The 23170-nt window shown below is 46.4% G+C and overlaps 2 pseudogenes; both read left to right on the top strand.

Moving 5' to 3' along the window:
- The first annotated feature begins 2350 nt into the window (after positions 1–2350).
- Positions 2351–2685, top strand: LOC117715515 (large ribosomal subunit protein uL15 pseudogene; annotated as a pseudogene).
- A 7378-nt stretch (positions 2686–10063) lies between these two features.
- Positions 10064–22792, top strand: LOC117715690 (large ribosomal subunit protein uL15 pseudogene; annotated as a pseudogene).
- The last annotated feature ends 378 nt before the right edge of the window (positions 22793–23170 follow it).

Below are 23170 nucleotides of genomic sequence, written 5' to 3'. Positions count from 1 at the left end.
CAGTGTCAGGGATGGAGTTTCACACAGGAAAAGGAAGATGGCACAGAAGCTTCACATGGGCCAAACTGGGGGCAGCAGGGACAGCTAGTGGGGCAGGTGGCCCTGAGAAGACAGATACAGTGCAGCTGGTGCAGGTGGGGATACCGGAGGCACCCCTGAGGGCTAGAGGTGCTACTAGCGGCTTTGTTGGGTCAAGAAGGACTAAGAGCAAGTAGGGACAACAACTTGTATACATGTCTGGGGCAGGCTGAGGAGAGGAAGCAGTCAGATGACCTGCTGGGGCTGTGGCAGCCTTGGTGTGTGAGTGCAAGTATTTGGGTATGTAAGTATGACCATCATCTGAAAGTGTGTAAGCATATTTGAGGAGCTGAGTGTAGGAGCAGGGGGCATGTGTGTGCCTTTCCAGGTCTCAGACTCTGTCTCTTCCCAACTGTCTCCCTTCTACTAGTTCTCCTAAAACTGACCCCAGCATTCAACACCCCCCCCCCCATTTAAAAAGCTTGATTGTCAAATATCCGACCCACTCTAAAGCTTGAGCCATATGTTTTTGGGTTGAGAAAGAATTAAGAGAATCTGAAACGAGAGGACATGACTGACTCCTGCAGCTCCCCCAGCCCCATGTTTTATCTCCTACACTGCCACACCATTTTGCTGGCCAGTCCTGGTGGCATGCAGCTGCCTCCCCAATCACTCCTCCGCCCCCACCCCGATGAACTGTTTGGGCTTGCTGCTTTTCTTAAAAGGCATCATGCAAATGGAATTGGACCTGTGTATTCTTGTGTGACTTGATTCTGTCAGGGGCATTGTCTCTGCCACGAGTTCCCGCTGCCAGTGCGTACCTACACATTAATCACTGCCGAGGCAAGTGGCCCTTTGTCTGAACGCCCAGCACATCTGCATTCTCCTGGGGCGGGCACATGAGTTGCCTCCAGGGTTTCTTTTGTCCCAGGGAAGCATAGTGCCCCCACGAGGGTCTTAGAGGGATACACAATCAGGGTTGGGGTGAGCCACAGGGTTATGGATATAGGAGTGGTTAACTGGGGCTTAGGCATGGCCCCCAGAAGGTAGAGACCCTCCCACCATTCTTTGCCTCCCCACTCCTCATTTCATCCCTGTATTTTGAAAAGGGGGCTGTTCAGATGAGCTGATGTCCTTGCTGGCTCGATCAGAGCAGGCTGAGCCCAGGAAGACCAATATCCTGGAGCAGGATGTGGAAGGGCATCCTCTAGCCCGGTGGCCCCTGCAGCTCAGGCAGGGGCACTCATGGGCTCCATCCATGTGCCTGTGTGCTTGGCTCACAGCATAGCTGAACAAATGCATTTCTTTGTCTCAACCAAGCTATGCAAAATTCACCCTTGGCTGAGGAAATCAGAACCTGAGGGAAGGTGGAGATCTGTCCAAGGGTAGGGCTGCCCACCAAACCAGACCTAGGCCTCATCTGTTCCGGCTGCTCAGCTATCCTCTGCCAGAAGGAAGCTAGCATGTCAGCTAAAGGCACATGGCTGACTCTGTGAGGAAGGTGGACGTAGGCTCTGTGGCTGGTTTGCAGGTGGTCAAAAAAACACTCCAAGAAAATGCTTCTCTTAAGAGCCAGGCCCTGTATGAGTTCCAAGCTAGTATTGTGTGGGAGAGGAACCCCACTGGCTGACACCCACCAGGCTCCCCAGCAACTTGCAGTGCAGATGCTGCCCTGGAGAGAGCTCAGGATGCCTGAATAGCAGGATGGCTTTCTCTTACCAGCAGGAGTATCAGCTGGAGTGAAAAAGCACTAGAAGCCAAGGGTAAACTCCCCATTGCATTGACTCCCTCAGAATCTCCTGGATTTTTGCACATCTATGACCGAGGAGTTGGGGACCCAGGGGGGGTTATCCTTCGAGATCTCCAGGGAGGTGGGGAATGGAGAAAAGCAAGAATTCAAGTTGATATACATCTAGGTCATACTTGGGGGTTACTTATTATTCATACATGCCTGCACCTGGCAAAGAATCATGGAGAACCATTTGTTCTCATGAGGTTCATAAGGCAAGAATCCCCAAGGACGCCTGGATCGGATCTGTCCCATCCGCTGCCGGACGAATCAGGAGGCTGTGAATCCAGCATTTTAAGTCTCAGCCCTGGAAGGCAGAGCCCACTTTCAGGAAGAAGTGGTGGACTGTCTATGGGTAGGCAGAACTGAACCTTGTGAATTGAGTACAAATTCACTGTGGTAAGCCAGGAGAAAGCAGAGCAGCCTGAGGGGACAGTGCGTGAGAGGGGACAGGTCTAGAGGCTCAGGGATAGAGATAAGAACAGGGGTACACTAGTCGGTAAGCACCGCAAGCATCCAGGAGGCCACGGGAAGGCTGGAGGCATGCACCTCCACAGGATCAACTTTGACAAGTATCATCCGGGTTACTTCGGGAAAGTTGGTGTGCGGCATTACCACTTGAAGAGGAACCAGAGCTTCTGCCCAGCTGTCAACCTGGATAAATTATGGACATTGGTCAGCGAGCAGACACAGGTCAATACAGCCAAAACCAAGACTGGAGCTGCTGCCATCACTGACGTTGTTCGATCAGGCTACTACAAAGTTCTGGGCAAGGGAAAGCTCCTCAAACAAGCTGTCATCGTGAAGGCCAAATTCTTCAGCAGAAGAGCTGAAGAGAAGATTAAGGGTGTTGGAAGGCCTGTGTTTTGGTGGCTTAAAAGCCACTCTGGGAGTTAATTAAATGCTAACATTTTCAAAAACAACCCCCCCCCCCAAAAAAAAACCAGAGGTACAACGGATGCTAGGGGTGGGTGGGGGTGGGGCTCTCAGCACTCTCAGATCCTCTGCTGTGAGTCAGAGATTCCAGGATACCTTGTACCTTTCCTGGGTCTGGGAAGTTATGCAGGCTATTTCCCAACTGACAGTTCCTTCATTCTGTCCCAGGCAGATTCTTGGTGGCAGCTGGTAGCTGTGGCCTCAGGGACACCATTTCTTTAGGCACACCATTGCTCCTCAGAGTCCCACCCAGTAAGTCGTGACAAGTAGGTTCTCCTTCTGAAAGGAGCATGAAGGTCTATCATGTGTTCAGCATTTAGATTGTGACAACACTCCCTGCCACACAGGCTGGCTTATAGTCAATCAGAGTCTCCTGCAGCCTGAGGCCAATATGTGAACAAGATTGTCCCAAAGGGAGCTGAGGATGAAGTCAGCAGGGATGTGACCTCAAGGGTCCTTCTGAAGAAGATATAGAATTGAGGGACCAGGAGGCAGAACCGAGACAGGAACCTGAGAGGAGTGGATGTGGCTGACGAAGAGTTGGAGTGGGTGCCTGCCATCCGTGTGGTTGTGACTTACCATGCTAAGCTCCATCCTGGACTATGTCTGGCTCACCCAGACCAGTCCTGGATGATCAGAGGCCTGCGTGGACCTTGTGTGGAGCTGAAATAATGGAAGCAGATACTGTGTCCTGCTAGCTGCCCACCTGCTGAGGATGCTGGTCAAGCTTCAGAGCCACTGTGAGCAGTTTTCTTCTTGCAGCTTGGTATCAGTGGCCACTCAACCAGCTGCTGCAAGAGGGGCTCCATCACCTCTAGCCCACAGCATGGACGGGGGCTGCTGGTAAGTGTCTTGCTTTGCCCTTCCTGGCTATGCAACATGGACAAGTCTCTTGCCACCTATGAGCCCCAATTGTGGGGACAGATTTCTGCAGAGCACGATGCTGAGAAGACAAAGGAGCTGATGGCGTGCTTAAGGAAGGAGTGCTGTGTCCCTGGACTTCAGGGCTTTTGGTGCCTTCGTTGGAGTGGGACCCTGAGTCCTGGCTGATCAAGGCACTCCTTATTCCTTGAACTAATGTTCCCTGCTTCTCTGTGGCATGGGCCCCTGTGAGTCTCTTAGGACCTGATGCTCACTCAGGGGAACCTCCCCAAGTATATACATCTGCAAGCATGTGGTGGTAGTAGAGGGTAGACAGGAGTGAGGTGTGAGGCCCACTTTTTTTTTCCTGTTAATAGCTCGTGCAAAAGCCTCTTCTCCATCGGATTCAATTTATTCCCATCTGGGCCCTGCTGTCTCCATCAATTCAGCTAATAAAGAGAGGTGGACGTCTGTGACCCAGGCCACTGCAGAGGCCTCTTCCAAGCTAATTAACCGGCCCGAACAATCCCTTTTAATATCTCTGTACTTAATGCCTTAAAAGGGAAGACTGACTTGGGGGAGGGGGAGGGACTGGGTGGGATGTAGGGAGGCTGCGCCAGACGGCTAAAGAAAATATGAGGGCAGGTTTCTGTCCTGAGGGAAATTCTGCTTTGTGACAGGTGGACAGATCTGGGACTGACAGGGGATGTATTGTACCCTGGCTGGGGTATTCTCTATCTTGGGTTGGCCTTGCTGGAGTAGCTGGCTCCTTCTCTTGAAACAGCCTCAGTCCAGGCTAGGAGCAGGGTGGAGCCTAAGGATGGGGGAGGGGAGGGATATGGAGCTGTCCACCCAGCTGTGCTGAAAATGCTGATATTGCAGACTCCAGGGGCATCAGTCACTAGCTAACCCTGCAGTCTCTGACCCTCTGTATGTTTTGAACCTCCAAAAGTGCCCTTTACCTTCCAGAGAACCTTTCCCAAGACTGGCAGTGTACCTCCTGGTGGCCTTGGAACAGAAGAAGGAAGGAAACTGTAGCCATTCCCTGGTCCCTGGAGAGAATGGTCTTCTGCAAACAAGACCTTGGGAAGACAGGCTGTAATTATAGTTATAATTTCCAGGCTGATGGCAGGTGTGGGAGGAGGTGAAGGTAAGGAGCTCACTGTAGGTTGGGTAGGGTCAACACACAAGTCATTAGGACCAGGCTGGCCATGCACACAACAAGGTTCAGGTGGATAGACCTGCTCTTACACCCCCCCCCACACACACACACTACTCATGGCCTGAAGAGTAATGGGGACCAGACATATGGGATCCAGCTCCTGAGTGAGGGCTGCTGGCCCATTTGTTGATTAAGATACTCCCATATTTTCTGGGAATTCTGGGACACTTGGGATTTCAGTGTAAGCTTCAGCCTGTCCCTTCCAGCTTTGTGGCTGTTGGCTTATCATTCAGAGCTGGCTTCCCTATCTGTTTTATACCCTGAGTTTCTCATTGTGAGTAAGGTACCAGGCTCAGAGCAGGGGTTCTGGAGATATAAAACAAATCTTTACAACCCTAACTCATATGTGGTGGTTTGGATGAGAATGTCTCCTATAGATTTCTGTACTTGAGTGCTTGGTTCCAAGTTGGTGGAACTGTTTGAAAAGGATTAGGAGGTGTGGCCTTATTGGAGATGTGTCAGCTCCCCACCATGGGCTCTAATCCTTTAAAACTGTAAGCAAACACCTAATAAACTCTCCCTTCTATAAATTGCCTTGGTCATGGTGTCTTATCACAGAAGTAGAAGGATAACTAATACACTCATATAATTCACTAAAACTTAAAAAATAGTCTATACTGTGCCCATTAAAACTGCTAAATTTCTTACCATTGGAGGACTTGTGAGCTCCTGACCACCCCTCTGGCCCAAATTTCCCATTTCTCACTGGAGTGCCTTAATTCTTGCTGCTATGGAAACAACCTAATGCCAGTGGGCTCTGCTCTCTTCTGTTCTCACACAACCCTTATGCCTCATAGAAGGCAGGAAGCCCTGTTCCCTCCTTTCTTAGTTCTCCTCATCTCTACAGGATCTTACTATCAGCTCTTGCTCTATGAGTTCTAACCAGGCAAAGGAAGCGGTCAGTCTCATTGGGGCTATTTCCAGCATGAGCCAGCCACCCCCGGGGCTATGTCCAGAATGGGCCAGCCATCCCGCAGAGAACATGAGGAGCAAGAGACATTGTGTCAGCTATTTTTGGAGAAGAGGTCTTCCCTGGGCAGAGGTCAGGTGGGATGGATGAATGGGAGTGTGTGAAGACAGAACAGTGTCAGTCAAGGGGGGTGAGGGTGCTGGGTGAAAGCTGGAGACAATGGAAGGAAGGAACAGGTTTCCATGCGGATGCTGTGCTGAAGCAATTGCCGATTAGACGAATGGACTGGGATGAGGAAAGAGTTCTTTCATAGTCTCACTCTGAGATCACGGGCCTTACTATCCCCAGAGAGAAGAACCCGCCCTTCAGTGTAGCCAGGGTTTAGAAACAACACACAGCTTTCCTATGTAAACGACCATCAACCAGAGATGGCCCCTGTCCTATTAGCCCCTTGCCTCACCCCTGCTCATCCCCTCCCCGTCCTTTCTGCAGATGCCACAGCAGTACTCTTATCCACAGCCCCACCCCTCGACCTACCTGGTGCAGCCCTGTCCTCCTTTTGTGGCCCTAATGCTATGGAGGATTAAAGATGGTGGGATAGGACCATCTTTCCTTCAGTGGCAGTCGTCTGACCCGTGGCTCTCACCACACCTGAATAATAATGACAACATGTCGTGAAATGCTTACAGTTTTGAAGACACCTGAGGGTGCTTGTCAACCTCCTTCCTTGCCAGCCAGCCACCTCCGGTGGTTTGAAGAAGAAAGGCAGAGGAAGTCCATGATGGGGTAGCAGGGACAGTCCACACCTCCCCTCCCGCTGGTACCTCCCCATTTCTCTGACGGGAGAGTGTTCCTATAGCAACCCAGTGAATAACAAACAGTAGCCAATCCGTTTCTCCAACAGGTGGATCCAGCTAAAATGAATGGATAGACAATGGGGGAAGAGGTTTACTATAGCCATGGCTGCATTTGAAAGCAATCCAGGAAAAAGAATCACACGTGCTCCACTTTCTCCTCGCTTTCTCTCACAGTGACTGCTGGCTTTCTCTCAGGAACCTGTCTTATTGTTTGCTTAATGGACCTTCCTGTTTCTCCTGTGACACTCCCCCATACACACATACTCTCGGGTGCCAGTGTGGTTAGTCCTGAGTGATCTTTCTCTACCCCCATGTAGAGCTCCATGGTCTCCTGGTTGCTGATTTAACACTTGAGTGCTGTCGTCAGGGGAGCCTGGTAGGCTCTGCTCCAGCTGCTGTGCACAGCTGCCTGGCTGAAGATTGGGGGCCAGGTCTGACATGCCACGAGTGGCTTGCCAGATCCCAAGGAGGGCAGCCGAGGGCACAGCCAAGCCAGCAGGCCAGGCACCCCGGGTGGCGGGCAGCCAGGCCAGGCCAGAGCTGTTCCAGGCAGCCCACGGCCAGCTGCTCCATGGTTATATTTAGCCATTACTGCCAGGGACAGCAGGACGCTGGGGCTCCCCAGGCCAAGGGACCATACGCTGCCTAAGTGGTCCTTGGCATTGGACATGTGAGATTGTTTTCCATTTTGAGGACATTATTTTAAAATGTTTCCATGAGGGGGGAGGGAGGAAGGGAAAGAAAGCTGATCTGGAAGAAGAGGCCTAAAAGCAAGCGCAGCAGCAACAACCGCAAATCCTTGTTTGCATTCCGAGGACGGATACTGCTCCTGCTGAACCAACTCCAAAGAGATCACTGGAGACATCTGGGAATTCGCACACTGGCTGAGAATTAAACGATATTAAAGAATTATTAATTCTGTTGAGTGTGATGATACTGAGATTAGATGTCTTAAACTCCTTATCTGCCAGAGACACAAATTGAAATATTTATGATAAAATGGTTCGATGACGTATGAAGCTCACTTGCCACCCGGATCATGTGTACGAGTGTTGGGGGTGGAGGCACACCGGCTGTGGGTGCTGCCTCCAAGCTGGGGCTGGCACACACTCGTTATTCCTGTCTCTCTACTTTTGTGTGGAGTTGACATTTTCCGTAATCAATGCTAAAAAGTGCTTCCACCCGTATATTCTTGCCTGAGGCTTTTTCTCCCCGAGTTCTTTTTGCCTTGCTTGCTCAGGGAGAATTCCCAGGGGTGGAATTACTGGATCTGGGAGCTTCATGATTTCCCCCTCCCTCCCTGGACATGTGCTGGCAGGTCAAGAGAGGACGATGAGGACTGTGCTGAGCATGGGGTACCCAGAGTCACTACGTGGCAACAGAGCTGACACCCATTCAATTCCTCACTCAATATAAAACTGACATGGCATTCCACACTTGACCCCCAGCCCCTGGATGAAGGGTGAAGCAAGGCACATTCACAAGGCCTTAAGAACCTATGGGGTCTTTTGTTTGGAGAATGCTTCTGGCCCACTGGTGACCCTTGTCTCTCCTGATGCAAATCTGTGTATTATCCTGCTAGAATTTAGTTTTTATATTCTTTTAAAAAATGGTATATAGAGGCTGGAAAGATGGCTTAGTGGGTAAGATGCTTGCTATGGGAGTATGAGGTCTGAAACCTGAGTCCCCAGAACCCACATCTATGCTGGGTGTTTCTTGAAAGCTGCCATGATAACCCCAGGCCCCAGCGGCAGCGATAGGGCATGCCCTGGGCAAGCTGGCCAGCCAGACTAACCAAATCAGCAAATCAGCAAGCTCAGGGGTCAGTAAGAGGCTCTGTCTTAGTAAATAAAGTGGAGGAAACATCCTACACCAACCTCTGTTTCACACACACACACACACACACACCACACACACACACACACACACTTAAAAAATAGCATGTAGTTCGGAAGTTCTATTTTTACAGCCTTAGCTTTACATCATCTGTCTTCTCAGTTCTTAGATGGGCACTCGTGCTTCCAAATATGGACACTGACACCAACCGTGTCTCTGGTAATTGAGTCTGCAGTGCAAGGTAGCGATTCCTAGCCCCGTCCCTTCCCCCTCCTCAAATTGATCTCTAGTGAGCTCAGCATCACAGAGCGAGTGCTTTCTGTTCTTAACTCTTGACCGTGAGTGATTCACTCTCCACATCCAGCAGGCAGAGTCCTTCCCTCCAGCCTTTCCTTGTGTGAACACACCTAGTTTTAGTCGCAGCTGCAGCAGTCTGTGCCCCACATCTGACCATCTTAGCTTCAGGTGCCACCGCTCTTACCACCTTTCAGGCCAACGATGTCTCTCCCTACCTTTCCCACAATGCCCTGGACCTAGAGAGGTGGAGAGAGGAGACAGGGCTTGAATTCAAATTTTCCATGAACTGTGGAAGAATCTCTGACCCTCTCTGAGGAGCAAGCAAGGTGTGACTTGTTAATGGGCTAACATGTACAAACACAGTCACTTTAGAATTTTAAAGTACCCCCTTGTGGGTAACAGAGGTTGCAAATTGGTAGGTATTGGGTATGGGTCAGGACACCTCCACAGGAGAGGGTGGATGTCATCCTTCTTTCGAGGACCCTAGAAAGGGTAACTTGCAGGGCTGGGGAGTCAGTGGCAGCTCAGGTGAAGAGCATTGAGGGACCTCATCTTCACATAAGCTATAGCTGCTCGTAGCTCTGTTTCCATGGTTACTGCCTAGGGATGAGATCACCTTCCACATGCAGGAGCACCAGGCACTCTGCCAAGGAGACTCTCTAGTGTGTGGCCAGCATGGCTGGCCACAGGGCAAGATGAAGCCTGCTGATATCTCCCTTAGACAGTAAAGGCGGGGCCACAGGATACAGGTGGCCATCACAGAGCTGAGCCAGAGAGGCATGACCATGTGACACATAAATGCTGACAAAGCAGACTCTGGGAAGGAACATCAGGTAGTCAGGAATGACCACACCCAGAACTGCCCATCTTGTGTCCTCCTCACCTTTCCCTCATCACAGAGTCTTTTCGAGTCCCAGCTGCTTGTCAGCCATGCAGCCCAGGGAGTGGCAGCTGTGGTCCAGAGAGGACATGACACATTTCTGGAGCCCTGGCCTCTAGACGCCAAAGCACAGAGCCTGGATCCCATTAAAGTGGACTCCACTGGCCACACTCTTGTCACCCCAGGATGATGCATGGAGAGAGAGGGTTCTGGGGCTGCACCAAGCAGGGCAGCTAGAGGATGAGAATCAAAGAGGGAAATTTGTGCTCTCTGTTTGTTATTTTATTTATTTGTTTATCTATCTATCTATCTATCTATCTATTTATTTATTTTTGCAGGAGATGGCAGAGAATTGAAGTCTGATGCCCACTTCCTGAGATGTTTGCAGGAGGGGACAAGGTTCTCCTCAATTCTAGTTTAGAGCTAGGGTGTAAGAGGTATGGTTTTGCTGAAAAGCATGGCCTTGGAGAAAGGAGGTGAGGTTGATGGTGAGTTGTGTGGAGAGACAGGCAGGGCTGGGTGGGGTGAGGTGTGAGGAAGAGCGCTGGGTGGGTCTGTAAAATGGCATACTCAGTGTGTTCCTGTTAGCATTTGGGAGTGACAAAGAAACCCATTCCTTCCTCACACAACGCATCTCTATCTGATCTTGGCTGGTTCCTGGGGTCTCTTTCGAGCAGTACTGATCTGAGCCTTGACCCTGTGTGTCTTGTCTCTGACCTGGCTCCCACTGGTCCTTCAGGCTTCAGCCCCTCCCCTATCAAACAGCCTGTGCTTGCACTTGCCCGGGCTTTCCTTTGTCTTGTCAGTGCTATTCTGCCTTCTCTGCTTCTCTCCATTGGTGTGCCAGCTCTCAGAGGGCCGGAACTTGTTACAGTCTCACAACCAAGGTCCTGGTCCCTAAAGCATGGGTACTTCACCGATGGCTGTCAGAACCCGTGAGACCTTTACTCCCAGTTGCCCCTCTGCCCCTGATGTGGAGTCGGCATTGCTTCAATTTTGTTGTTGTGTTTGTTTGTTTGTTTCTTTGTTTCCTTCCAGTGGGAAAGATACCTCAGTCCAAAGTGACCCAGGAAAGCACAGGCCACAGCTGCCATAAGAACCGTGGGCCGGTCCTTTAGTTTCCGGTCTGGCTGGCCTTATGCTGATGCGTGTCCAGGCCATGAACGTGCAGCTGACCCTGCTCCAGAGTGGCTCTTGTATGAGGCAGCCACCCCGCTAACTGCTGGGGCGGGCAGAGAGACCTGAGCCTGGAGGCTTCTCTGCGGGGGCTGATGTGTGAGGGATTTATGGGTCGTGGTTAGAAATGAAAAGCAATTCAATTCAATCCCAGGGCAGTGAGAGCTTCCCAGAGCCTCGCTAAGTGGGTCTGGAGCAGCGATCAGCGTTGCGAATCTATTAGCCCACACTCGCGTCTGAGTCACGGGGGAAGAGCCAGGAAGCGGCAGCGCCCAGCGGGCTGCACGTCAATTATGCTCCTCTCTGTTTAATTAAGCCATAAAACACACCCGTGTCTGGAAAGGGGCTGGACACCAGGGCTGCGACCTCTGCTGCCAATATCACACAACCATAGTCTGGGAGGACACTAAGGAGCCACACTCTCCTGCCTGGGACTTGGTGCCCTGATGGAAGCCTGACGGAGGCATCGTCTCCATACTTTTGATGGCCAAAGAGGCCAAGCAGGAGGGTAGGGTGGATGGGATCATGTTGTGGGAAGCTACCTAGATTCAAACTACTGAGCTGGGTAGCCTGTGCCCAGTTCTTCACTTCCCTGTGCCTCAGTCTCTCCACATGCACAGGGAAGGATGGGGGAGCATCTGTACACATGGAGAAGTGGGATGGAAGAAAGGTACAGGCACATGGAGGGCATGTAGAAAAGATGTGGGGGGGGGGGCAGGGAGAGAGTGTGGAGAAGTACGTAGGGAGTATGGAGGGTTTTAGAGAGGATTGGGGGCACAAAGAGACCTTGGCATGTAGCATCCATACAGGTAGGGTATCAGTAGCCTGCACATCAGGTTATACCATTTCTGTGGAGGAATGTCCTTGAGTGGTTCTCTCTGCCTCTCAGTGGCTTGTGCCACCTGGGCAATTGTTTATCTCTGAATGCAGTTTCTCTTTGAAAATATAAACAAAAATATCTAATGAAGTACCTTCAGGCTTCCCTAGAACAGGAGAGCCAGAACCACTGGCCCTAGGAAAAAGCAACTGTGACTGGGCCGAATGAACCCCGTACAGTCCCAATCCAGATGCTACTCGGAGCCAAGGTGTGCCAATCCAGCCTCCTTCCTTTAGAAAATTAGCAGGTACAGGAGGCTTCAGGCAGGCCTGGAGCACCTTGGGCTATTCTAGTGAGTGGTGTGATCTGTAAAGGAAGCCCTGGCTCTTGTTGGATCCCAGCAGGGACTTCAGTGGCACCCCTGAAGCCAAGATGGGCAAGAGGAAAACAGCCATCAAGTGTGGCCTTGGAAGGCAGCACACACAGCTTGATCCACAGAGGGCACAAAAAGACCCAAGGTCCTTCTGAGAAGGACAAGTGGAGACAGAATGAAAGGATATGCTCAAAGCACTCATCCCTCTGCCATCTGGGCATGCTCTGTCAAGCTAGGGCTAGGCAAATTTTTGAAAGTGCCCTCCTGCTTAGGTTCTACTTGTCACTTGATAGGCACTATCCCTAGGTGGGAAGGAGTGACTCACAGAGGGTCATGGGAAAGCAGAACCAACCTGCTCCCAGACCTTGGTGTACATGAGAACTTCTGTCTCTAGTACCAGTGAGTTTTCTAAACTTTCTAACCTGCAGTAGGTCTAGAGAGACACAATGTTAGATTGTAAGAGCTGGAGAGTCATATGCATGGAGAGATCTCTGGGAGACATTCTAGAGTGGAGACTTACACCCACATCATGAAGTCCAAGAGCTGGTCAGTAGGCACAAGTTGCCAAGATGAGTGTGGGGTGGGACTCATAAAGATTAAACAATCTTTCAACACCTTATCACCAATGTACGGTAATAACACAGATGCTGGGTGTGATAGTTTGTATATGCTTGGCCTAGGGAATGGCACTCTTAGGGGGTGTGGCCTTGTTGGAGTAGGTATGTCACTGTGGGCGTGGGCTTTAAGACCTTCACTCTAGCTGCCTGGAAGCCAGTCTTCTGTTTGCCCTTAGAACAAGATGTAGAACTCTCAGCTCCTCTTATACCATGGCTGCCTGCATGCTGCCATGTTCCCACCTTGATGATAATGAAATGAACCTCTGAACCTGTAAGCCAGCCTCAAATATATGTTGTCCTTTATAAGACTTGCCTTGGTCATGGTGTCTCTTCACAGCAGTAAAACCCTAAGACACTGGGAGTGAGCCTGTTGTGTACTGGGCATATGTTCCTCTTGTGTTGGACCCCATCTGCTGAGCTTTGGTGTGACTTGAGTTTCCTTTAAGAGGAAGAAAAGACAACATTGACAATGCCTGGTTTCACGCAGGAGATTAATGTGACACCAAGAGCCACAGGGGCTCTCAGTGATGGCTGTCTTCAGCAACTTTTCTTCTGTGGCTCTTTGCTTTTGGCTAATGTAAGAAGCTGAAATGGGAGGGACCAGTGTGGTAAACAGATACATTCATCATGAATTAATTTGGGCATGCTTACATCCCCCTCAATAGAGAGAAAATTAATTACAGTCAAGAGGCTTCTGTAGGTGTTTAAATGGAAGACAAATATATGCAAGCAAATAGCTTTTTAAAAATTATGAGCAGCTCAGAGACAGGTTGCCCATCACCTCTCCAGAGGAACTTGTCTTCCTTCAGGATTCGGTGAGCAGATATATTGCAGATAACAAGCCTTCCTGGGATGGACACCTGGTACGGCACACTGTTTCCATGGCTCTATACAAAATAGTTAAGTAGAAAACCTTAAATAATGGACTAGAAAGATAGATCAGCAATTAAGAGCTCTCTGCACTTTCAGAGGACCTGGACCCAGGTGGTAGCTCACAACTGTCTGTAACTCTAGTTCCAGATCTGACGCCCCCTTCTGGCCTCTCTGGGTACCAGGCATGATCATGATACACATACATACATGCAGGCAAAACACCCATACACATAAAATAAATAGAACTAAAAACGAAAATGTAAATGAGCCTAAATAGAAACTTAAAACAGAGGAGAGTCTTAGCCCAAGACAAGGGATTCTGCGTACTAGAGGGGCCACGTGATGTGTGAGGTTAGACGGAACTAGGCTGGGCTAAAGGATGCCTGTTGCCGTCAGCAGCAACAGTGCTGAACCGGGTTCACCTGTAAGAGAGGCTGAGAATAGGGAAACGGGCGGGAAAAGATGAAGCCCAGACAAAGTTCTCTGATCAAGGCTCGAAGTTTAATAATTTGCTTTCACATATAAAGGGGAAGCCTCACCCCCAGAGTTCAACCCAGGGGCTGGGCAAGGAGATGGCAGTCCGGAAGGTGTCAAGGCTAGCTCAGCAGGCAGTCCATTCTTCTTAGCTCAGGTAGCAGGCTCCAAGGCTGGTAATGCAATGCATCTCCTAAGTCCTACTGTTGCTTGGTCTATTGTGGTAAATGACTTTGCAGGCCTGCTCAGGCCTGGGGGAAGGGCACAGATGCCCAAGTAACTGGAGAGGCATCATGTCTCATGTGTCTGAGGGAAGTTTCTGAAAGACATTGGCATTGTAACAGTGACTGAGCAAGACTCATCCTCCCTAGTGTGGAAGGTACTGCACCCCAGCTGGGGAGACAAGGAAAGGTACCTCACACTCTGGGCTGGAATCTTCTGCCCCTAGATGTCAGCACTTCAGGGTAACAGTATCTCAGGGTGAATTCCAGACCATCCTTGGCTCCCAACTTGCACATAATGTAGGTGGACGTGGATTTTTGTACTTCTGTGTGAATCAGTTCCTAGAATAAACATTCTTCTATCCAGCCACTGGACTACCTAATTATCCATCTGTATAGTCAATCTTGTTTGAAACCCAATGAGATCTTCAGTCACCATGGACATGAGCCTCTGGGAAAGTCCTGAAGAGTTTCCTAGATTAGGTTGAGGTAGGGGGACCTGTCCTGGGCTGGACTCCTGGGCCGAATAAAAAGGAGACCGTGAGCTGAGCACCAGAGTTCATCTCTCTCTGCTGCCCAGGTGTGGATGCACTGTGAGCAGTTGCTTCCACCTCCTTCCTGGCCATGCCTTCTCTGCTGTAATGGACTGCACTCAGAACTATGAAACTATGAACCAAAGTAAACCCTTCCTTCTTTAAGTTACTTTTGTCAAGTACTTGGTCACAGTAATTAGTAATTATCTATCTATCTATCTATCTATCTATCTATCTATCTATCTGTCTGTCTGTCTGTCTGTCTATCTATCTATCTATCTATCTATCTATCTAGTTTTCTATTTATCTATCATGTCAGTTAATCATCTAGCTACCTAGTTACCAATCATTTGTCTATCTGTTTACCTAGTTAACTATTAGTCTATCTCTCTCTCTCCTACTGATTATGTTTCTTTAGAGAAAGTGTGATAAAACTCCTTTCCTGTGCTAAATCTAAGCTTTGCCTTGCCCCTTTCTGGGCTAAATACATATAAAAAACATAAATATTCAACAATTTGATAGAAATAGATGTTTCACCTGAATAAGGAGAGGATTACTGGGTGGACCCAACACTATGTATGCACAGTATATGGGATCACATGGCAGAGAAAATCTCTGTCCAGAGGGGTGACGAGTGAGCAAGTCACCAAGTACATCTAGGACCAACAAATGTGTGGAGATGTTAAAGCCATCCCCCTGCCTGAGAAAGAGAACTTGTGAATCTTCTAGAGTCTCTATCATTACCTTCCTACCCACCCCCCCCCACACACATACTCTGTGTGTCTCTGTGTGTGCATCTAATATGCTTGGAGATATAAAGGCCAGAAACTCCATCTATAACAAGCACAGGGGTATGAGAAAGAACCCAAGGGGTTTGTGAGATGGAGTATATGATGTTTCATATAACAGATTAGTAGCTTGGCACATTGCAGAGCCATGCAGCACAGAAGAAGCAAATTCTGGAGAGAGTGTGAGGAAAAACAGCAGAGACACTAGGCTTTCCATCCATATTCTCAAGGTTTCCAAGAATGACAAAGAACAGACCAGAAGGAGAGCCAGTGTCTGTCATATTGTTCAGTAATAAGGCTGGGAATCTCTAGAATTCATGAAACAGTTTTCAAGTTGAATCAATATGTGGAGCACATTGAAGATAAAATCTCCATAGAACAAAAAGAAAAAAAAAACTGGGTACATTGTGTTAAAGTTCATTACATCAAGATAAATGAAACTCCATAAAAGTTCCAAGCAAACTTAAGGTTTCTTACATAGAAGGAGATTCAGCTGTTAAGTGGCAGCAGCTAAGACTAGAAACAATGCAACTACATCTTCACAAGGCTGTTTGTTCATAGTAAGCCTAGCCTAGCTCTTGACTTAGTTACTTTTCTATTGCTGTGACCAACAGCATGATCAAGGTAACGTATAAAACAAGAGTTTAATTGAGTTTATGGTTTCAGAAGGTCCATGATGGTGGCACGGAGGCATGGAGGCAGGAACAGCTGAGAGTTCACCTTTTGGTCAACAAGTAGGAGGCAGAGAGCACACAGCTTTTGAAACCCTAAAGCAATGATTCTTAGCTGTTCTAATACAAAGATCCTTTAATACGACAGTTCCTCATGTTGTGGTGACCCCCAAACGTAAAATTACTCTGTTGCTACTTCATAACTGGAATTTTCTATTATTATGAATCATAGTGTAAATATCTGATATGTAGAATATCTGACATGTATCCCTTGTGAAAGGGTCATTTGACTCTCAAAGGGGTCATGACCCACAGGTTGAGAACTATTTCTCTAAAGCCTGACCCCAGTGACACACCTCCTCTGATGAGACCACACCTCCTAAACCTTCCCAATTAATTCCACCAACTGGGAACCAAGTAATTAAATATATGAGCCTATGGGAACCACTCTTATTTGAATCACCATGTTCCACCCTCATTGCCTCCTGGCTGTAGCATACTTCAAATTGCATTTAATCCAACTTCAAAAGCCCCCCATCATCTCAACACTGTTTAAAAGTTCAAAGTTCAAGACTCAAGGCAAATCTCCTAATTATAACCCCTTGTAAAATCAAAAAGTGAATCACACACTTTCAACATACAATGGCACAGAATATACTTGCCCATTGCAAAAAGGGAAGAATTTGAGTATGGTGAGAAAATACTGGACCATAGCAGGCTCCAAACTCAACAGGGAAAACTTCAAATCCTCTAGCTCCCTGCCTGATGTTAAAAGGCTTAGAGGGCTCTGTCCTTCCTGCTTTGCTATCTGCAATATACATCACTCTCTCTGCCTTGCTTCACTCACTGTGTGTAACTATACTTGACAGATATCCCATGGGTTTGTTACCTTTAAAATCTTGGGATCTCCAATGCAATCCAACTTTTTTCTTAGGGGCAGAAAATTCTTTAGGGATTTTGTTTTCATAAGTTTGGAAGGTTAGCTGGGTGGGGTCTTACCCTGAAGACACCCCAGTTGTCTTGGTTAGATTTTATTGTTGTGAAGGAGACACCATTACCACAGCAACTCTTATAAAGGAAAATATTTAATTGGGGCTGGCTTACAGTTCAGAGGTTTAGTCCATTACCATCATGGTGGGAAGCATTGTGGCTTGCAGGCAGACATGGTGCTAGAGAGATAGCTGAGAGTTCCAAACCTAGGTCAGCAGACAGCAGGAAAAGAATGCCACACTGGGCCTAGCTTGAACATCTGAGAACTCAAAGCCTGCCCCAAAGACACACTTTCTCCAACAAGACCTCACCGACTCCAACAAGGCCACACCTTCTAATAGTGTCACTTCCTATGAGCTTATGGGAGTCATTTTTATTCAAACCACCACATTCCACTTCCTGAACTCCATAGGTAGACATACCATGATGTAAAATGCATTTAGTTCAACTTCAAAAGTTCTCATAGTGTGTAACAGTCTTAAACTTGTTTAAAAGTCTGAAGTTCGAGGGCTGGAGAGATGGTTCAGCAGTTAAAAGCACAGGCTGCTCTTCCAGAGGTCCTGAGTTCAATTCCCACGACTACATGGTGGCTCACAACCATCAGGAATGGAATCTGATGCCCTCTTCTGATGTGTCTGAGAGCAGCTACAGTGTACTGACATACATAAAATAAATAAATAAATAAATAAATCTTAAAAAAAAAAAAAGTCCAAAGATCAAAGTCTCTTCTGAGATTCATGCAATTTCTTATCTGTAATTCCCTATAAAATCAAAATGAAAAAGCAGATCCCACATTTCCAACATACAATAGCATGGGATGTATGTTACAGTTCCAAAAGGGAGTAAAGATAACACAGTGAAGAAATACTGGATAAAAAAGCAAGACCAAAATCATCTAGGCAAACTCCAAACTCTGCATCTCCATGTCTAATGTCAATGTACTCCTCGGCTCTCCAACTCCTTTCAGCTTTGTTGACTGCAACATACTTTCTTCTCTTGGGATAGTTCCCCTTGCTGTTAGCAACCATCTTTAGTGGGTATCCCATAACTCTGGCATATCCAACATTTTGGGGTCTCCAAGGCAACCCAGGCTTCACCTTCACAGCTTCATTCATTGGCTTCTTTCTCTAGGGCTCCATACAGGACACCCCTGACATATGCCTGGCTTCAATGCCTTTCCTTAGTTAAGGAGGGAAAATCCATAACCCTTTTCTTCTATTCTTCACTCTACGGCCAGAACCATTTGGCTGAAGCTACCAAGTTCTGCTGCTTGCTGGAACTGGAACACAGCCCTCCTGATCTAGTACCTCGTCACCACCTTTTTGTTTCTGATGGTGTTCTTGACTTAGATGTCCTAAAACTTCATCTGTAGACCAAGCTGACCTCAAACTCAGAGATCTGTCTTCTTCTGCCTCCTGAGTGCTGGGGATTAAAGGCGTATACCCCGACACCAGGCCCTAAACTTTTCTTTCATTCCTTTTCCCAGAAGTTTAGCTGGGTGGAATCTTGTCCTGGGGTTACTACTCCCTCACTTCATTTAACACCGGGATTTTCCTTAATTTGTTTATAATTTGACTATAGGACTTAGCTAAATTTCATTTCCTGATGATCCTTTTCTCCTCAAATTTTATATTTTATAACTTTCCTTCTTCAGCTCGCTCCTTTTCATTATAGATCTGCATAAGGCTGGCCACAAATAGCCACATGAGAGTCAATGCTAGGTAGGCTGTTTTGAAATGTCCTCTGCCAAAACTGTTAATCCATAACCCTTCAATTTAGCCTCTGGCAGATTTTCTGAACAAGCGCAGAAAGCAGCCACATTCTTACAAAATTTCACAAAACCAGTCTCTAGGCACATACTAAATTCTTCTGTTCTGAAACCTCTTGAGTCAGATCCCCATGGTTTAAATCACCTTCAGCCCCATTGTCTTCCATGTTCCTAGTAGGATGGCCTAAAAACCCCACTTAAAGCATTCAGCCATTTTTAAATCCAAAGTCTCATAGTTCACATTCAAAACAAAACAAAACAAAACAAAATAGCATGATCTAGCCTATAAGAGCAATAGCCAACTCCTGTATCAACTTCTTAGTTATAATTTTTTTGTTGTTGTTGCAAAGAGACACCATGAACATGGCAATTCTTATAAAGGAAAATATGTAATTGGTGCTGGCTTACAGCTCAGAGGTTTACTTCATTATCATCATGGCAAGCATGGTGACATACTGGAGAGATAGCTGAGAGTTTCACATCTGGATCAGCAGGCAGCAGGAAGAGAATGTCACACTGGGCTTGGCTTGAGTACCTGAGACCTCAAAGCCTACCTTCAGTGACATACTTCCTCCAACAAGACTGTGCCTCCTCACAGAGACACTCCCTGTGTGCCTGTGGAGGCATTTCCAGTCACACATCTACCACAGATCTTTGTATTCCATTGTAGATCAGGACTCCCCTTCATCTCCTTATCTCTTTCAGCACCAGCTTTGACTTTAGCATTAAATTCCCTGTCCCTGCCTCTCTGTCCTGTTCACTCTTTTTCATTGTAGATCTGCATAAGTATGATGAATAACACCCATGTGTCAGAGCCAATATTAACCTGTCTTAAAGTCTCTTCCACCAAAGAAACGAGTCCATCAGTTTCCAATTTATCTTCAAGCAAATTCTTAGGAAAAGGGCAGAAAGAAGCCACATTCTTTGCCAAACTATCACAAGAATGGTCTCTACCAAAGTTGGTAATATCATTTTTCTCTGAAATGTTTTTGCCTTGGCCCCCATAGTCCACATTGCTCTAAGCTTTACTCTCTTCCATATATAAGATGGTCTGTTAAGCCCTGCATACAGTGTTCAACCTCTTTCTGGTACAAAGTTCCAGTCTTCCACATTCCTGTCTAAAACATCATGGTCAGGGATATCAGAGCAATAACCCACTCCTTGGTACTAAATCCTGTTTTAATTACTTTTCCATTGCTATGAAAAAAAAAAAAAAAAAAAAAAAAAACCACCGTGACCAAAGTAACTTATAAAAGAAAGAGTGTAATTGGGCTTACACTTCCCGTGATGATGAACAAACAAGCTGGCAGGCATAGCCGAGAGTACACATTGTGACAAGTAGGAGGAAGACAGAGAACGTTGAGACTGGCTTACATGTTTTATAACCTCAAAGCCTGCTTCCAATGACAATTGTTCAGTTTTACCAACTGAAGACTCAGGAGTCAGATGCTGGGGTGAAAGCCTGCTTGCTCAGAAAGGCAGAGAAAGCACACAGCTGACCTTCCCCAATGGACATCTCAGAAGGAAAAAGCCCATTCTCCTCCACATTGTCTTTTTTTTTTTTTTAATTTTTTTCGAGACACGGTTTCTCTGTATAATCCTGGCTGTCCTGGAACTCACTCTGTAGACCAGGCTGGCTTCGAACTCAGAAATCTGCCTGCCTCTGGTGGCAGAAGAGGCATGTGTTTGTGTTACCAAATTCCATGAGGATTCATCTTTGCAGGGCCCCATCATCTTCTTGGAGACCTCCAAGGCTTCTGTTAGGAATGGTAGAAAACTTAAAAAATTTAAACGCCATATTCAGCAGATTTCAGAGAGGTTTGAGGACCACAGTCTATTAAGTTCATCTGAAATTCACAAACCGTTCCTAGTTATCTGCTTCAGACTCAAACCTGAACACAGACATGAGGCTACATGAAGCTTATTTCTAGAATTAGTCAGTGCTCTATGATGACAATTTATTCTTTCTATCTTGTAGATTTTGAGATATTTATACCTTAAAAAGTTTTAAAAAGTCAAATGAAACCAAAAGATTATGATAGTGGCTATAGAATAGTCTTATTTTTTGTTTTCTTCTGCCCCATTCCAGGTGGCTCTTCAGATATAAGACAGAGATTTCGGATTTTCCTTCAATAAGCATTTGTGAGTTTAGAGAAGGAGAGAGCCATGCTCAAACCCTAAAGCCAGCTTTAATTTTTAGTTGAAGTGGGACCACATAAAGACCATTTGACATGTAGGTCTGTAGAGGGTAGTAAGACCACTTGGCCAATTTATTCTTTTTCTTGGGACATTTTTCTCTTATGATCTGTCATTTCCTTCAGATGTTTCACTTGTTTGGTGGTTACATTCCTTAGTTGGATGCTTTTATTCTCCTGGAAAGATGAAAGCAAAACCCTGCCCCAACCCTAACTCTGAGGGCTTTCTTTTTTGTCAGGTTATATCTTTCCTTAGGCAAATTTTGTTTTTTTTTTTTTTTTTTTTTTTTTTTTGTTTTTGTTTTTTTTTTTTTTTGTTTTTTTTTTATAGAAAAAGTATATTATCTTTCAACTAAAATTTTAAAAAAAAATCTTTTGAAAATTTGTAACTAAATATATCTTAGTGGATAAATATACCTATATTTCCCTTTCTCTTTATATATGAATTCATGGTTTAAGTGTGTTTATTTTTAGATCACAAAGATATTCATTTTGAATTTCAACCTGCTTTTTGCAAGGGGTCTTTAAATTTAAATCACTGTAATTCTTATGTGCCTGTCTCTGATGTCCAAGTGCTGGGATTAAAGGTGTGGTCCACCACCTTGTTCACTGTAACTCTAGAATTTAGAAAACAACCTCCCTGTCTCTTCTAGGATTAAAGGCATGGGCTACACATTGCCCCACTCAAATATTTTATCTTAGCTCCAAATTACTCCAACTCTTAGAGATTTAGAAAACAAGTTTGAATTGTAATAAACCTTTGAATTTATTTAAAACGTTTGAAATTTCTTACCTGTGTCTTTAACACCAACTATAAAAAATATTGTTTTTGTTTAAGAAGAAAGCTCAAAAGCTGATGTCCAAAATTATGTGGGCCATGTGGCAATTTACAGTCTAACATTCTAACATGGAATTAAGACACGTGGTTTTTTTTTCTTTTTCTTTTTCTTTTTTTTTTTTTTTTAAAGATTTCTTTATTTTATGTATATGAGTACAATTATAGTTGTCTTCAGACACACCAGAAGAGGGCATCAGATCCCATTACAGATGGTTGTGAGCCACCATGTGGTTGCTGGGAATTGAACTCAGGACTTCTGGAAGAATAGTCAGTGCTCTTAACCCCTGAGCCACCTCTCCAGCCCAGACACGTGGTTTAAGAAAATCAATTTTCTCCTCTTTCCTTTCTGCTTCTGCCATCCAGACTGAAGAAGACCGGGAAACTCTGGGTCCACGTGAGTCACAACCACTGCCATGGCCACATCGGCCACATCGGCCACATCGGCCACATCGGTAAGCACCGCAAGCATCCAGGAGGCCACGGGAAGGCTGGAGGCAAGCACCACCACAGGATCAACTTTAACAAATATCATCCAGGTTACTCCGAGAAAGTTGTTGTGCGGCATTACCACTTGAAGAGGAATCAGAGTTTCTGCCCAACTGTCAACCTGGATAAATTATGGACGTTGCTCAGCGAGCAGACACAGGTCAATACAGCCAAAACCAAGACTGCTGCCATCACTGACATTGTTCGATCAGGCTACTACAAAGTTCTGGGCAAGGGAAAGCTCCCTAGGCAACCTGTCATCGAAGGCCAAATTCTTCAGCAGAAGAGCTGAAGAGAAGATTAAGGGTGTTGGAGGTGCCTGTGTTCTGGTAGCTTAAAAGACAGCCAGGGCTGCACAGAGAAACTGTGTCTCGAAAAACAAAACAAAACAAAACAAAACAAAACACCAAACAAAAGCTACTCTGGGAGTTAATCAAATGCTAACATTTTCCATGTGAAAAAAAAAAAAAAGGAAAAAAAGAAACAATTTTTATTTCATGCCAGTAATGCAATTATGTCTTTGGTAAGTTATCATTCAAAAACAATTGTTTTTCATGCCTGAACAAATGAAAGATGTTTGTTAGTCTTTATAAATTAGTTTGGACTGAATGACCAACTTGTCTGATGAATTATCACCTCTTCTTATTCAGGAGATCTCTCCTGTTCAAATCTAATGTTTATCTATCAATCTTGATGGTATCCACAGCTTTTCTTCTCCTGTGGAAACAAAGACAAAACCTCTTC

This window comes from Arvicanthis niloticus, chromosome 9 (genome assembly GCF_011762505.2).
Source record: "Arvicanthis niloticus isolate mArvNil1 chromosome 9, mArvNil1.pat.X, whole genome shotgun sequence".
NCBI classification, from domain to species: domain Eukaryota; kingdom Metazoa; phylum Chordata; class Mammalia; order Rodentia; family Muridae; genus Arvicanthis; species Arvicanthis niloticus.
This window is presented reverse-complemented; position numbering and strand designations above follow the sequence as displayed.